Source organism: Mastomys coucha, unplaced genomic scaffold, assembly GCF_008632895.1.
Source record: "Mastomys coucha isolate ucsf_1 unplaced genomic scaffold, UCSF_Mcou_1 pScaffold20, whole genome shotgun sequence".
In the NCBI taxonomy this organism is placed as follows: domain Eukaryota; kingdom Metazoa; phylum Chordata; class Mammalia; order Rodentia; family Muridae; genus Mastomys; species Mastomys coucha.
In genome coordinates this window covers 21625107-21642358 of record NW_022196903.1, presented here as the reverse complement: position 1 = coordinate 21642358, position 17252 = coordinate 21625107, and positions in this window count along the sequence as shown.

Sequence of the window (17252 nt, the reverse complement as noted above, 5' to 3'; positions counted from 1 at the left end):
TTTTTTTATCCTAGCCATTCTGACTGGTGTGAGGTAGAATCTCAGGGTTGTTTTGATTTGCATTTCCCGGACAACCAACGATGTTGAACATTTCTTTAGGTGCTTCTCAGCCATTTGGTGTTCATCAATTGAGAATTCGTTGTTTAGCTCTGTACCCCATTTTTTAATAGGGTTATTTGGTTCTCTGGAGTCTAACTTCTTGAGTTCTTTGTATACATTGGATATTAGCCCTGTATCAGATGTAGGGTTGGTAAAGATCTTTCCCCAATTTGTTGGTTGCTGTTTTGTCTTATTGACAGTGTCTTTGCCTTACAGAAGCTTTGCAACTTTATGAGGTCCCATTTGTCAATTCTTGATCTTAGAGCAGAAGCTATTGGCATTCTTTTCAGGAAAATTTCCCCTGTGCCTATTTGCTCAAGGTTCTTCCCCACTTTCTCTTCTATTAGTTTCAGTGTATCTGCTTTGATGTGGAGATCCCTGATCCACTTGGACTTGAGCTTTGTACAAGGAGAAAGGAATGGATCGATTTGCATTTTTCTACATGTTAACCTCCAGTTGAGCCAGCCCCAACTGTTGAAAATGCTGTCTTTTTTCCATTGGATGGTTTTAGCTCCTTTGTCAAAGATCAAGTGACCATAGGTGTGTGGGTTCATTTCTGGGTCTTCAATTCTGTTCCATTGATCTACCTGCCTGTCACTGTACCAATATCATCCAGTTTTTATCACAATTGCTCTGTAGTACAGCTTAAGGTCTGGGATTGTGATTCCACCAGAGGTTCCTTTATTGTTGAGAATAGTTTTGGCTATCCTGGGTCTTTTGTTTTTCCAGATGATATTCATTAGAATAAAGGAAAACACATTAGTAAAATGAATTATTTGGTTGTAGGTCAAAGCTCAGCATATTATATCAAAATAAATTCAGACTTAAGACCAAACATGACATTAAAACCCATTAAGAATATGTTTATAAAAATGTGTAAAAATTTGGCTTATGTATACAAGCATATGGAGTTGTATGAAAGCAAAATTAATGTAGCTGACTGAATAGAAGTGCAGAATACAATTGCCTATGGCACATTTAAAACACAAATTCTAACAGTATCATTACAAAAGCAAAAGGAGACATAGACAATGCCATTATTTATATTTGCAATAGTTTTCCATGCTACAAATTATCAAAGCGTCCCTATGAACTTCGAAGATCATATAAGAAGGATGGCAGAAGATGTTTTGATTTTCCTGAGATAATCTGGGTCAGTGAATATGTAATCACTGAGGGCATATCATTAAATAACTGAAGGTACAAGTTGAATACTAAATCCTACAAATTTAGTAGGTATGGATGTATCTAGATTGTATGTTCAAAACCTAATCTTTAAAATCTAACATTTGGAAAATTATTTTTCATGTGAAACTAAGCAAACTTTTGTTTTTCAAATTTGGAGGTCATATCATTTTACTCTGGCTACTTCTCCTGGTTATTTGTTATGTGAATGTATACCTCAGGAAAACAGAGGCAATGGCTGCCATTTTAATTGGTGTTAACAGTCCTAGGAATATTACTTGGCAGTCAGCAAATGCTTAATACATATTTCTAAATAAATAACCTTCAATGTGCTCAACTGTTTTTATTGGTTATTTTATTTATTTATATTTCAAATGTTGCCCCCTTCCTAGTCTCCCCTCAACAATCCCACCATCCCATTCTCCCTCCCCTTTGCCTCTAAGAGGGTGTTCCCCATCCACATACCCCACTCCCATCTCACCTCTCTAACATCCCCCTAAGCTGGACATCAAGCCTTGGCCACAGGACCCAGGACCGCCCCTCCCATTCATACCAGATAAGGCAATCCTCTGCTACATATGTAGTGGGAGCCATGGACCCAGATCATGTATATTCTTTGGTTGGTGGTTTAGTCCCTGGGAGCTCGGGAGGCTCACATTAGTTGATATTGTTGTTCTTCCTATGGGGTTGTAATCGCCTTCAGCTCCTTCAGTCCTTCCCCTAACTCTTCATTGGGGTCCCCAGGCTCAGTCTGATGGTTGGTTGTAAGAATCTGCATCTGTATTAGTTAGATACTGGCAGAACCTCTCAGAAGACAGCTATACCAGGCTCTTGTCAGCAAGCATTTCTTGGCATCAGCAATATGAAATAAAATACTATGAATTTCATGTTTAATATAAGAATATCAGGTGCAATTTTAGCATATATTTTGTTAATCACCTCTTCATCTAACATATAGTAGAAGTGAAAACAATCCCTTTTTCTTTTGCTGCTTTTCCGAATTACACACAAATTTGATTCAGGTATATATTTGGATTTATGATTCCATTGATATACCTAGACAGACTTGCAAGGAATATTTCAACTAATCATTAAGATTAGATATTAAAATTTATTATACATATGAAAATTGTGCATTATAGAAACATTGTCTATAATATATTAGAATTATTTATAGTAGAAATAAATTTTGTTATCAATATAAGTTTTAAGTATTAGGTTTCCTCTTTAGGTACATCAAAATATGCTATGTGTAAAATGTCAAATGATATGTACATTTAAAATACAAATTTTGTGTTCATGCAATGTTTTAATATTTACCCAGATCCTCCCACATTCTGACATTCTAAATTATATATGTTGATATGTCAATTAAAACACTGCACTTGAGTTTCATTAGAGAGCTACTTATTGCAAATAGCTGGGACAGAATAGATCAAATTTTCTTTGTTATTTTTCCATTGAAATCATAACATAATTTATAATTTCCATATTACATAATAGATAATGTTACACCACATACAGTTTTAAAATCCCTCAATGTCTTTATACTTCATTGTAAGACAAAGTCCATATTTTATGAAGCCAAAATAGCTAATGTACTAGCATCTACTACATGTAAGGTGTACAATAAGGTAGATTATAAGGTAACCTGAATTGGTGTTGAGTCTTTTCATATTTCAAGTTGACAGTAGCTTCGTTTCAGCATTGGACTATTTGAGAGAGAAACGAGATTTGATTTTTCCTTTTCACATTTGCATTTGAAATCTTTGAATGACCCAGCTAGGAACAGTTGTGGTCATAAATTCACATGATTATTTACTTTGCAAAATGAAAGAAAACTAATAGAACTGATAGAGGACAGTGATTAAATCAAACATTAAATTCTGAGGAAAACTTTTGGTTCCCTTTTAGCTTTAGCTCAGTCTAATCACTTTCATCTGCCTCAGTCAAATGAGTTTAGCTGACTGCAATTCACATACTCTCTAAGAGGTAACCTCTTAGAAAGGCATGGGAAACATTTATTGCAAATATATTTTCTGGTTTATGAAATAGTTTGTGTGTTCTGTTCTATATGTAGGAAGTTAAATAATTATTTTTTGGCAGATGAACCAAGAAATTCATTCAAAATAACAACAGGAAAAATAATGTTTATCAGAATACAATTTAGGTTTTTGTAATTTTAAATACATTTGAGTGTATTTTGCTGTGATGTTTGTCCTAGTCTGAATGTGTTTTCTAAACTCTCCTAGGATGAAAAGGGTAAGATTCAGGCTGGAAACTTCATCAAATATAAATAAGTATAACATAATGTCAATATACATTTTTGGACTTGGTGTGTAAGTGCATTGAATACTCAAAATTTTGTAAGTGGATTCATATTTCCAAATACATCAAGTCATATCCATTAAATAGGAGTATTTTATACTTCATCATTTTTAATAAAATTGTCTGATTTATTTATTTATATCATTAAATAGCCCTTAACTGCAATGGATTGATATTAAAGGTTCAGAAACAATAAACAACTGTTCTAGTAAATGGACACTTCAGAAATGAATATTGCAGCTGTATTTATTTCCATGTGCAAATATTATATATATATCTATACATACAATAAATTCTTTGTGGAAATCACAAGAGGTCAATAAACCACATCTTTGATATATCTATATCAGGAGTAGTGTTCCAAGAAAGAAAGCATTTACCATTTTGGTATAATTGCCTACATAATATTTTATAATTCATATATTTTTCTTTTTAAGGAGAATTGTTTTTATCCAGCCATTGATTTTAAAACAACAGCCTAATGCCTGGACTTAGTTTGGATAATAGAAGAAAACTTCAGTTTTCACCTGAATTCTTAAATTTTTCATGTTTATTCAAAATTAATTCTATGTATTAAATTATGACACTGTAAAGTATTTATTCTGGGGATGGTAGAAATTTTTATTTCTGAAAAAAAGTTGAGATAGGTTCCCAAGCATAGCCAATTTCCAAAAGCCAAGCATATTTCAGCTGATCCAGGAGAATCGTGAGTTCTAGGCAAACTAGAGGTACAGAGCCAGTTTGAAGCCTAATAGAGACTGTCTCCAGTAACAAGAGTTTGCAGACTTATACTTTCAAGAGGATAAAACGTGTTTTAGTTTAAGAATGTTAAAGTAGATATCAATTGTTAACACACCAGTAAAAATGACTACTATTTTTTTTTAAATGGCTTCTCTCTTTTCTTAATCCTGTTTCTTTTGGGTTCTAGCTGACAGGAGAAGTAGCAGATTCACCCTCAGATTTCAGGCCCATATGTATTGAACTGACAACTTATAAGACTGAGATAAAGAACATGCAAAAAAAACAATATTCAAGGCCTGTAACAAAAGAGTACACCTTGTATGTCAAACACTTCTACTACTAAGGGAACACATTCTAGTAATACACTGCCAGCTTTCGCAAACCAGTGCTTTTCTGCCCTGTCTCAGCTATCACAAAACAGGAATAGTTTCCCAATAATAAGGGAGGAAACTATGCCCAGATTCTTTGCCTCCTCCATATAGGCAGCTGAATGTATTATCTACTTATGTGTACTCATGAGATTCACCACTTTCTGCAGTGGCAGTCTCAGTTCCAGTCTGAATTTTCTGGTTTAACATATACTTAGGTATCTTAAAATTCAATATCAATTTTGAAGATACAAATGAAGCAATCTAGGAGGAGGCTGCTGCCTGCATCCTATATATGAAGCACATATTTCTTGAGCTCCAGAAATCACTCAGCGTAGTCTTGTTCTTACAGTAAGAAATCCATGAGGAAGTGAGGTTTCTCTGACTTTTCCTGACATTTGGTTTCAGTTTCTATAACTCAGCTTGGTTCTTAATATCGTCACATTCTATTATCTAACTGGCTCAAAGATGCCAAAAAGTTAACCTAAAAACCCAATCCATTTCTTCCAGCTGTTCTCTCTACTGTGGAGAGAATAATTTGAAGTGTCTGTTGGATTCTCCATCTGAGTATACGCAGAGAAGATTATCCTCAAAAATATGTAAAAGTACACTTCTACAAAGTAGTATATATATGTATTATACATACACACACACATATATATATATGTATACATACATATATGTATGTGTATACATACATATATGTATACATATATATATATACATATATGTATATTGTGGCTTTAAACACTTGTGTGACTTTGTAATTTCAGGTCATTTTGTCTAAATATATCAATTTATTTCCATGCACAGAAAATGAGCGAAATTGTAGATCTGGTGAAAAGTGTAGAATATGGGAACATACTGAATTAATAAATTTAAAATATTGTTTTTGTATGATTAATTTAGGGTTAAAAGAATGACTAAAGCTGTATGTGTGTGATTCTAAATCTGGAACAAAAGCAGTCAGATAAAAGAATATTTTCTATAATCCAAATCTTAACCAAGCCTAGAAAACTCCAGAATCATTAAGATATATGCATTTTCATGAATACTCCCTTGATTGTCACTACTATTTTTTTTAATATCCTACCATTATTGGTAGAGTACCTTAAATTCCAGGGTTTTTTATTTAATGTATTGGTTTATTATTATTCTTTAATCTTTTTTTAATAGTCCAGTCATTATCCCCATCTCAATCTGCCCTCCAAATGTTCCTCATCCTATTCCTCCTCCAGCGAGTCGAAGAGGATGTCTCCAACCCCGATCCCACTAAACCTCCCCACTCCCTGGGGCCTCAAGTCTCTCGAGGTTTAGGTGCATCTTCTTTTACTGAGGCCAGACCAGGCTGTCCTCTGCTATATATGCGTCAGGGACCTCATATCAGCTAGTGTATGCTGCCTGGTTGGGGGATCACTGTCAGAGATCTTAGGAGTCCAGGTTAGTTGAGACTCTTGGTCTTTCTTTGGGGTCTCCATCCTCTCCAGCTTCTTCCAGCCTTTCTCTAATTCAACCAAGTTGTTCTCAGCTTCAGTCCATTTGTTGGGTGTAAGGATTTGCATCTGACTCTTTCAGCTGCTTGTTGGGCCTCTCAGAGGGCAGCCATGCTAGGCTCCTGTCTGTAAGCACACCATAGCATCAGTAATAAAGTCAGGCCTTGGAATATCCCCTTGAGCTGGAACTCAATTTTTAGCTAGTAACCAGACTCCCTTTCCCTTAGACTTTTCTTCATTTTTATCCCTGCACATTTTTTAGAAAAGAACAATTCTGGGTCAGATTTTTTTACTGTGATATAGCAAACCTCATCTCTCCACTTGATGCCCTCTCTTTCTAGTAGAGAAGGACTCTACAAGTTCCCTCTCCCCACTTGTGGGCATTTCATCTAAGGTCCCTCCCTCTGAGTCCTAGGTTCTCTCACATCCCAGGTTTCTGATACATTCTAGAGTGTATTCTGATACACTCCTACTTCCTAAGATTGCCTGTTTCCCTTCTTTCTGCTGGTCCTCAGGGTTTCAGTCTTGTACCCCTCTCAAAACCTGATCATGTTCACCTCTTCTACTCCCTGTCCTATCTTCCCATGTCCCTCCCTCCCTCTGTCTGGTTGCTTTCTTCTCCCTCCCGAGTGAGAGTGAGGTATCTTCACTTGGGCCCTTTGGCTTGTTAATCTTCTTGATTTCTGTGTTTTCTTTGTGTATTGTATCCTGGGTATTCTGTACTTTTTTGGCTAATATCCTCTTATTAGTGAGTACATACTATGCATGTCTTTTTGGGACTGAGTTACCTCACTCAAGATGCTATTTTCTAGTTCCACTCATTCTCTTGCAAATTTCATGATGTCTTCGTTTTTATTATTTGAGTGGTATTCCATTGTATAAATGAATCATGTTTTCTATATCCATTTTTCCATTCTGAGTCATCTGGGTTCTGTCCAGTTTTTGGCTATCACAAATAAGGCTATTAAGAACATGGTGGAACATGTGCTCCTGTAGCTTGGCGAGGCATCTTTTGTGTATATAGCCGAGAATGGTATAGATGAGTCTTCAGGTAGATCTATTTCCAGTTGTCTAATGCACCTCCAGAATGATTTCCAGAGTGGTTGTACCAGTTTGAAATCCCATTAGCAATGGAGGAGTATTATTCTTTCTCCAAATTCTTAACAACATTTGTCACTGCTATTATAAAGTTTTAAAATGAATGTCACTCTCCTTGACTGTCCAGTTTGGAAGCATCATTAGAAATCTGGTACAAGCAAGGCTACCTCTCTAGATTTCTATTCATGTCAGTGCCCAGCAGAAGAAAGTGGAAAAGGAACTGTGACCCACTGGAGTTAGCAAAGAAGATGTTACAATATCTCTTGCTGATTATGCTGACTCTAACAAGGTAGTTAGTTATTGGTCATGCTAAATGTGAACTTCATCCCTACTTAGATCTAGTTACCATGTACATTTTCTATTAATGGATAGCAAAGGAAAAGGGTTTTTTATTATTTTTCAAATTTATAAAATGTAACAAAAGTGAGACTAAAGGCTTTTCATTGGAGAAAAACCAAGAACATTGATCTTGCATCTTGGAGTAAATTGTCACTGCACTTACCTACAAAGACACAAGTAGTGAAAATACATCAATATCACTTCTTATCCATTATCTAATAGCACTCACTGACTTTTTGAAAATGTTGTTTGGATTTAATGTTCCTTGTAGAAGTTCTGTAATTTGGTAACTACATTGATTCCAGAAATATCGGGATAGAAATAATTTTTGAACCTTGATATTAACTATTATATATCAAGCATTAGTATATATATTTCATTACTCTTGATTTTAGTATTTACCTAAATATACTGAATCTCCCTATTTGCTCAGTCACTCAACTATAATGGCATTTAGAAATTGTTTATAAATAACTTTTATTGTATATAATATAGTGCAATTTAGAACAAATGTCAATCATTACTTCCCCATCATTTTAAAATTTTAATATCTAGAAAATATTGTTAATAGATTGCCTATAGATACAAAAACATTGGTGAATAATCATTCATCTTTTATTAGGTTAAGTTATTGGTAAATAAATTGTATTTTATTTTCTTGTATTTCTTCAATTACTAATCTTTTCTGAATATAGTTCCCATGCCATGTTAAATTCATTGTTTACATTTTGTATGGAATTTTATTGCATATTTTTCTATAATTTATCAAGCATTTCTTATTTTTCACATAAAGTTTTATAAGTTCAACACTTTAATTAATTCATTATATTTCTCTTAGTTTGTTGTTTGAGAGTATAGTCAACCAATACTTTTCATTTAACACTATAGTCTATAGGATACATTAAGATAAACAAGCTGAATGCAAACTGCGCTTTTATATCCAGCATGAGAAGTATAGTCTCAGATACCTCAAAACAACTATCTGTAGACTCACAACCTAAAAGACTAACTAAATATTCAGAAAGTAAATGAACCCCTGTATCCTTTCTACTTGTCTGAAAGATTACCATAGGCTGTTTCATGGCTGCACAACATCATCTAAACTAATCACCAACACTTTTTCTCCAAAGCAAGGCATGTAGAGGACACATTTAGTAAACTTATTTGTAGAGAAAGAAGCAACAACATTGGCAGGATGGCCTCTGTCACTGTAGGAACCAGCAAAGAAACCTACATCAGCTCTCTCCTACATTGGATTTCTCTAGCTTCATATTTAAATGTAGCACTGGCTACAGAAATTTAATTTATCACTCTACTATTTACATTATAGGATGTAATATCCTGCAATACAGTAGGTTTGTAGTGTTCAGGGCTCTGAACATACTGGGGGAACACAACACAAATGACCCCAGGAAGCAGGAGGTAAAGTAAAATAATTACAAAATGCTGGGACAAAAGCCATCCCTCAGTATGAACATAAATAAAATCCTTAGCATTTTCAAGGACCCAAGTGTGATGAGTGTCTGATAACCACTGAGATAAATGTTGGTGCAGTTCCAAAGTGAGAGGACATCCGGATACATTGTGTACAATCTTTCCTTCGGGTTATACTATTTATGACATATCACCTACTGGGTACTTAATTGAGTGAAAGATGACTGGATGAGTCTTGGTTGCATAAAAAGAAGTTTAACAAAAACTCAACATATGAAACAAGGAATGTGAACAAAATAGGCAGGAATTTCTTCTCCTTAAATTCCTTTTGAGTCTCTGTACACACACTGCCAGCTGGGTCCTTAGCAAGAATGAAGCACCAGCTTCAGGCTCTTTATAATTAAGTCCCCCAAACCATTGTTGTTAGAGCAGTATAAGACAATACGCTAATGCAAAGCATGGGTCATCTGTCTAAGCAATTGTCCTTTCATTCCAGCTGTGTATTTTCACTGATCATAGCTCAGTATTACCCATTATGACAAGAATCATTCTGCATTTAAATTATTAGAGTTGTTTAGTATTTCTCTTCATTGTCTAGATAGGCAGGCTAGATAAGTTTCAGAGGTTCATCCTGGATTATTGCCATGGATATTGTATTACGTATGGAGTGTCATTAACTGATATTCATTGGACTTCCTTAAGTTTTCTTTCAGTGAATGGAAGTGAAAATTTAAAACAGTGCTCAGTAGCCTCATATACCCACTCCAAAAGTCCAGGGTAAAGTTGTTAGTCCTGAAAACCATATACACATAAACAACAAAAAAATACCCAGAAGGTTGTATTATAAGTATATAATTGTAAATACACAATACACACACAAGTATGCACAGATGTGTAACAATAATAATTAAAGAAAAAGAGGCTATTAACCTGAGATGAGGGAGCATGGGAGACCTTGAGAGAAAATGCAGGGAAAGAGGGATTTGACTCTATTTCAGTTAAAAACATGTGCAGGGGATAAAGATGGAGCAGAGATTAAACAAATGATCAACCAATTATTGCCTCAATTTAAGACCTATTCCACTGGGGAGAGGCAACCCCTTACACTATCAATGATACTCTGCTATCTTTACAGATAGAGCCGAGCAAATTTGTCTCTTGAGAGGTTTCATCCAGCAACAGATGAAAGCAGATGCAAAGACCCACAACCATATATCAGACTGAACTTGGGAGTCTTGTGGAAGCATCGAGGATAGGACTGAGTGGCACTGAGGGGTCAAGAACACCACAAGAAGATAATCAGAGTCAGATAACCTAGGGGTATTGGGGCTTAAGGAGACAGAACCACCAATCAAACAGCATGAAGGGGCTGGATCTAGGTCCTATATACGTTTATAGCAGCTGTTCAGCTTGTATTCATATGGGTCTCCTAATAATTGGAGCAGGGGCTGTCTTTTATTTGTTTGCCTGCCATTGGATCCACTTCCTTTAATTGGACTGACATGTTGGGCCTCAGTGGGACAGGATGCACTTAGTCCTGGTGTGACTGGATGTTTCCTGGGCATTTGGTCCTCAAGTCGACTTCCTTTTCTCCCCAGAGAAGGGGAGGGGTGATGGAGGGAGAAAATTTTAAGAGTGGGACTTGGAGAGGGCTACAATCAGGATGTAAAGTAAATAAGCAAATTAAAGAAAAAAAATTGTATTTTTTGAAAGTAGCAACAGCCAGGTGGTATGCCTTTGATCCCAGCAATTTAGAGGGAGAGGCAGGTATGTCTCTATGAGTTCAAAGCCAAACTGGTACAGAGAATTAGTGCCATGACCCAGGACAGCTGTAATTACGCAAAGAAACCCCATCTCAGAAAACCAAAAGGAGGGGAAAATGAACAAAACAAACAAAAACAAACAAAAAATAAATAAAATAAAAAAGAAAGGAAGAAAGAAAGACAGAAAGACAGAAAAATAGAGAAAGAAAGAAACTGAAAGAACAGCAACAGAAACAGAAACACAAAGGATAGTCACTGGTAACTTCAAAACTTCAATAGGTCTAATAATGTGAGTGTAGTGTTTAGCCTAGGAGCACAATTTGATAGATTTTGAACAATCTTTATTGTCCCTTACATTTTCATTTAATAAACTTGCTTTGTGCTTCAATGGAAGAAAATATTATTTAACTGTAATCAGTGTTTTTCTACCCTACTACCTACATTTTATTATTTAAACCATATGCTTTTTATCAATGTTTCATTCTTCCTTTTATTTAAGTGACCACCACAGCTCAACCAATGGGAATATAGATAGTTGTTATATGATAGAAACATTTACATACTAGAATTAACAATTTATTAGTTAACTGACCTTGAAGAAATTGCTTAACAGTTTTGTTTTTCAGCTATAAAACTTACACAAGAGCATTTAATTCATGAGGATTTTAAGAGATTTTAATGACTAAAATTGCATAAACTGTTTACTGTAAGCCATGAACTATTGAATGCAGTTTTCTTAAATTGGCTCATTTAGTAATCACATTAAGAATTATGCTCTGAGAGCCAATATTGTCCTTATTCAGCAGATAAGGATGCTGCCAAATGTGCCATCAATGCATGAATATTAACTGGTAGAGTCTGGTTTAAATGTAAGCAACATGTCTTCCTCATCCTTCACTTTCTGTACTTGTATACAAGAGTTGTCAATGATTTCTAGCCTCTATCCCAAAATTGTCTGTCTTCTAAGTAAAAGAAAGATAAAAGACAGAATAAAATGTGCTAGTGATTAAATGTAATGTTCCACTCAACAGTTTGTTGGGTTAGTTTTTATTCTTTAAGCTTATTATTACAGTATCTTGATTGGCTGTTCTTTATTGTGGATGAAATTAAAAAGCAGGACACACTCAGTTGCTAAAACTAGTCTCTGATATTCACTCCTTCTCCCATGCAAGACTCTGTCCCCTGGGTTTTCACTCTACTGAGAAGCTTCTATATTAACAACACTGTAAAGACACCTCTCAAAAATAAATCTGTCCTCAGTTTTGCAATTGTCTGACACGTCTAATAGAATAGTTCTAGCATAATGAATCTGAAAGTCCTGCATCTAAGATATTAGTAATCCTGATGATGCTTAAAAGCCTCAATTTCAGTATGCAAAAAATGAAAAGGTATGTGGAGAATTCTAGTATTTCCTCATCCAAACAGGGATCGAGGGATATGTGGAAGTAACATATTTGTCTAATGTTTTTGTTACCAACATGAGTCATATTTCTGTGTCATTTTGTAATATTGAATTCTTGTATTGCAAAGTGTTGTCAAATATTCTCTTTAAAGTGCTGAAATATGTCTTGCTCATATCCATTGAGTGGGGAAACTTAACCATCCAAGAAACACAACAAGGAGAAAAATTATGACCCTTGCACACATACAGCAATATTAAATATTAAGGTGGGGAAATGATAAGTAGTTCACCTTCCCAATTATGATGATCTACCTGTACAATTGAGAGTGACTCTGACCCTGTAAAGAGTATTTATGTTTGAAATCAATGTGTACTATATGTATGCAAGGTTAAAAAAAAACCCTCCTCATTGGCCTCTTTGAAACATGTTACATTCAATAAATTTTATGCCTTTATAGTTTGTTTTCTCTTATTTTAGAAATTTGAGAAGAAATATCAGTTATACCCAAAGACCTCAGAAAGAATTTTATTATAGGGTTACAAAAAAGATAGAATTTACACAAGCCCAATTCATGATTTTATTTTTTTAAATCTTGAGCTATTCGAAGAATAAGGAGGAGATTTTTAAAAAAAGAGCGAGTAATAAATAGGGGAGAAAAGAAAAATCAAATAGAGATACTCAAAAAGAGAAACCAACAATACATGAAGAGGGGACTTATTTACTGTGAGTCTGTAAGTCAGAGTCGAAAATGGGAAATATTAGAACAGAGGATTGTAAACAGTTTCATGAAAATAAGATGGAGGTTCCATTACACACATAGGCCTGCCTCCTTCGTATGCAATTTTAAAGCAACACTATAATGATCATATATGTAACTTTTTTACTTTATAACATTTTTTTGAGATTATTTTAAAATTAAATTGCTTCATCCCTCATCCCCTGTTTCCTTGGTCCAAATGCTCTCACACACTGCTCTTTGCACTTTCAAGTTCATGACCTCTTTCTCATTAATTGTTGTCTCATGTATATATGTATGTTTATTTATATGTATGATAAATATGTATGATGTGTATATATATATATATATGTATATATATATATATATATATATATATATATATATATATATATATATATATATATATATGTATCAGTACAAATCACTCAGCCTGCATAATACTTCTTGCACTGTGTTTTCGAGCCTGACTCTGTGTTATTTGATAACCAGCTGCTGTGCTTCTCCGTAAGGAAGACCATTACTTCCCCTCTCAGCACTCCTTGGTTTTCTGTAGTTCTTTATGTGTAGTGGAAACCTTGAGGTGTGAGCTTTCTCCCACTCATTGAGATGTGTCTATTGAACTATTAGGATCTTGACATGGGAAGTGGACAGTGGACATGGTATTCCAACACAGCATCACAAAATCATCACCAAGCTTTGAGCATCAATTAATACTATATCTGTGCACTTCTCCACTAGCTAATATTGAGGGAAATACAGTGCTTCAAATTAAATATATATACCTTAAGCTTTTGAATTTTTACTTTGAGATCAACATTTGACCTCAACAAAAAGAATTCAATTTTGACAAGGGCCAAATATACTATGATCATGATTTTCCTAATTTATTTCTTCCCAATTTCTCATGTCTACTTTAGTTGATTCTTCTATGCAAGTAGAGAAATAAAGTAGATAAATAATTTATTTATGGGAACTTCCCAGAGATACCAAAATTTGTACAATAAACAGATATATGAAGGAAGCTAGATTTTAAAATGTTATGTCTGCATGTTTTTGTATCTTCTTGGTAGCTCTATTTGGGTCATGTTTTCTGCCAAATTTTCTCCATCCTATCAATCCACTTCAACATTATAGAAACATATGGTTGCATGTATCTTGGCATGAGATACCACCACAATTGTCTACTTCTGCCAAATCAAACGTTAGCTTCTATATAAAAGACTGCATTATTAAGCTGTGCCCAACATTTATAAACAAAAGTTACAGTACTATTTGTAATTCCCACTAAATATTATTTCTTCAGTGTCTTCTCCTTAACACTCAAATTCCAGATTAAAAACTTCTATTCCTTTTCCACTGGCCTCAGATATAAAACATATAAATATAAATTCATGTACTTTAGATGAATTTATTCAAGTAACTAAAAACAACTATATTAAGTATTCAGGGTTTCTATAAAAATTGCATAATAACATGTTGAATGACAAAAACTAAAATCTACCTTGCACCTGAGTCTTTCTTTGTCATTTATTTATTTATTTGGCACTTCAGATTTTATTCCCCCCACCCTTCATCCACACTCCAACTGTTCCACATCCCATACTCCCTCCACACATTCCTGTTTCCATGAGGATGTCCCCCCAAGTCCCCGCCCAACGAGACCTCTAAACATACTGGGGTCTTCAGTTTCTTGAGGGTTAGGTGCATCTTCTCTGACTGAATACAGACCCAGCAGTCCTCTGCTATATATGTATGTGTTGGGAGCATCACATCAGCTGGTGTGTGCTGTCTGGTTCGTGGTTCAGTGTCTGAGAGATCTCGAGGGTCCAGGTTAATTGGGACTGCTGGTCCTCTTACAGGGTTGTCTTCTTCCTTAGCTTCTTCCAGTTTTCCCTAACTTAAGTACAGGGGTCTGCAGTTTCTGTCCATTGGTTGGGTGCAAGTCCATTTACTCTTTCAGCTGCTTGTTGGGTCTTTCAGAGGGCAGTCATGATAGGTCCGTTTTTGTGAGCACTCCATAGCCTCAGTAATGGTGTCAGGTCTTGGGTTCTCCCCTTGAGCTGGATCCCACTTTGGGTCTGTTGCTAGACCTTCTTTTCCATAGGCTCTTCTCCATTTCCATCCCTGCTGTTCTTTCAGACAGGAACAATTATGGGTCAGAGTTTAGACTGTGGGATAGCAACCCCATTCCTGTCTTTTTGCTGGAGGTGGGCTCTATAAATTCCTTCTCTTCCTTAGGAGATTTCATCTAGGGCCTCTACTTTTGAGTCCTGAAAGCCTCTTACCTCCCAGGTCTCTGGTACACTCTGGAAGATCCCCCAACCTCCTACCTCCTGAAGTTTCCTATTTCCAACATCATCTGGCACTTAGAACTTTTCATTCTAAGCCATGCCATTTGTACTCCTTTAACATTTGTGACTTACATAAATTATTACTAAATATGAAGTTAAAATATTTTAAAGTAGATACTCTGTAACTGGAAAATGATTATTTTTTCTTTAAGTTTTTTGCATTTATTTGTGTGTGTGGAAACATACGCCATTTTCCATTACTTTGTAATAATTCAGATAAAGTTAACCATCAATATTTCATGGCTTATTGCCACTTCCCCTTATAGAATATTAGTGTATATATTTTAAGTATTACCATCTAGTTAGTAACTCTTCCACAAGTCTAACACATACAAGTCATGCTCCTTACATTATTCTCATAATTATATCAATGAAAAACCATAGAATAAAGCATATTAACTTATGCTGCTATATATGACAGATTAAGACTTTATTTTCCCCATAAGTTATGAATTCCTTTAGAAAAAAGGCAATGTGGCCAGTGCTCATCTATCATAGTGTTTTGTACACTTACTGGTTAAATGAATGATGCTTTAAAATATTCTTGAGTCTGACAAATGTCTAGGTTCCTGAGAATTTCTGTATCCTATATGACCTATAGTTTGACTTGTCTATCCTCTGAACATCTTCTATAAAAATTTAATGAAAATATCAGTTAAACAACTATTTGTCAAATTTAACTCTAGAATTAAGTTGAGCAACTTATGTGATCCTGGCATTTCAGTTTATACAGCTGAGTGAGTAAGTGGCTTGATATTCATCTATTGAGTGAAACTATTTTACAATGGTACAGGTTTTATATGGTAGCATTTGATTGTGGGAGAATTAAACTGCTTGTTTTCTATGTCTCTCTGTGTCCTTGTCTGTCTCTCTGTCTCTGTCTGTCTCTGTCTCTGTCTCTCTCTCTCTCACACTCTCTCACTCTCTCTGTTTCTCTCTCTCTCCTTTTCTTGTTTCTGAGGCTCTCAAGATTTAGTTTCAAGTATCAACTTGAGGCTACAATTATGTGGATATTGTATCCTGGTTGCTGGGATTCTCTATTGAGGTCCTAACCAAAGTTAAATGTGAAACTCCAAAACCACTATGATATGAGGAGACTCCAACTACAGGACGTACTACATCCTCAAGTATGGTGAAATCTGCTGATTTTCAGGTTGCCATGACTAACTCACATGGCCATCAGTAGATAATGGAACCTAGATGCTTGCTAAAACAGTACCTGAAGAAATCCAGGTGGCCCAAGCTTCCTCTCAATTATCAGGTGGTAGCACATACATAATAAAAGAAGATGGCTGAAGCCACATTGCCTTCTGTAGTCTAAGTTTGGAAACCATGAAGCATAAATTTTCCTAGAATATCTGGGTTACGAATGAGTAACTTAATTTGTCCCCGATAGAAGATGAAACAAACAATGAGTCTCCCACCCTAATAAAAATTTAAATATAAACTGTATGAGCTGAAATAAATGTAAGGAATTGTGTTTATTGTCTGTCAATGATTATTTAATATATTTTATTATTATCCACACTGTTAATACATGTTAGTAGGCTTTCTATCTTTCATGACAATGAGATGGTTAAGTTTGTCTTTTGCTCATTATCATGTTTGCTTCCTGCTTTACCTTTGACTTTTAGTTACTAGAACTTGACTTTGGGATGCTTCATTATGAGAGTGAGCACCAGCACATTCACCTCACAGTCTGATATCTGTATGATGCTAAATGCCCGTACATGCATTAATCAAAACTTCATAGGTAGCACACATATGCCCACTGTCTACTTGAAGTCTCAGTTTGTATGCTAATTATGTCAGAGGACAAATCGATAAACTATACTTGGTTCTTTTTCCTAATAGGAGTCAATTAGCATATTCAATCTCCTTCCATGCTGTTTTATAAATTGTTAAGATTAT